Source organism: Sinocyclocheilus grahami, unplaced genomic scaffold, assembly GCF_001515645.1.
Source record: "Sinocyclocheilus grahami isolate Dianchi unplaced genomic scaffold, SAMN03320097.WGS_v1.1 scaffold4972.1, whole genome shotgun sequence".
In the NCBI taxonomy this organism is placed as follows: domain Eukaryota; kingdom Metazoa; phylum Chordata; class Actinopteri; order Cypriniformes; family Cyprinidae; genus Sinocyclocheilus; species Sinocyclocheilus grahami.
This window is the reverse complement of record NW_015509792.1, coordinates 32,398-33,661: the sequence shown is the minus strand read 5'-3', so window position 1 is coordinate 33,661 and position 1,264 is coordinate 32,398.

Genomic DNA, 1,264 nt, shown 5'->3' with positions numbered 1-1,264 from the left:
TTTTTTTTTTTTTTTAGTCTGTGCTTTCAGTATGCCTTTTGCAGCTGTTCTTCATATGATTTTGATTGTTTTAATTCGTTTATACATTTTAACTGTGAATTGCCCCCTCCTGTTCTTTAGATCCATGTATTTCAACTTTAATTTAGTGTCATCCACTTGAGCCGTGAGAGAGAGGAGGTTAAAACATCTCAGAGGGGCTCTCAGCAACGTATGAAAGCAAAAGATTCTTACATTTAATACTGAGTCGCAGCTGGTGTATTTTAAATAATGTCTGTCTGTTGAAACCGGAATGACGGTTGTCTGCAGTGTAGTCAGATTAAATGAAATTGATCAGATCACAGATGTTGTGTACTACCCAATGAGACTGGTATTCTGAACTTGTATGGCTCAGTTAGGCCAATTAAAATGTTGATTCCAATTTTAGTTCTTTCAACCTTTTGAAATAATTTTGTTCTTTGTTTTACCAATTAAATGGGTTTGGATGTTTGTGTAAATATATAAATTTTTGTGAAATATGAGCAACATGCAAGGGCAAGGTTGACTTTAAAAATATTTAATGAGTGGTTAGAAATGTTGTTTTATTTAGTTAATTTTCTATCTGTGCCTGAGTGTGCAAGATGTTGCTATGAGAATATGTATAGAAACATTATGGGGTCACATTTCCCCCCCATTTCCTCAGAGAATTTAAACCCTTGATAATATCAGATTTCTGCTGGTGCATTCTGCATTTATGAGGATTCTTGTGAGTTTTCACATTAAGAATGTTAAATTTGGCATGCAATCTTGTCAAAGTGTTGAACATGAGTCCATGGAATGCCCACCTGTTGAAAACAAGCCCTAAACCATAACCAATTCTTAGAGAGAGTTATATGGCTGTATTTTCACATTTGTTCCACAAGGAATATGTCTTGTGACATCTGGAATGTTTGGACTGGAAAGATGAACTTTTGCATCACTATGAATAAAACCGATCACAACAGCTTTGGTGTATGCTTGTTTAATGCTTCCATTTAACTTTTTCTTTTTTTTTAATTTGCAGGCTCTTTAATTGCTGTGTTCACATCCTTTAGGGGTACAAAAAGATCGAGGAGAAAAACATTTGTACATTTACATTGCAAAAATTAAGTTTTGATTTACATTTTGTTTGTAGTATTTTCAACAAATATATATTTGCTCTGTTAATTTGCATAGACGGATACAAACAGCTGCAATAACAATTATTAAACCCCTGAGGCTAATATTTTACAAATCTAAGCTTTTCTGA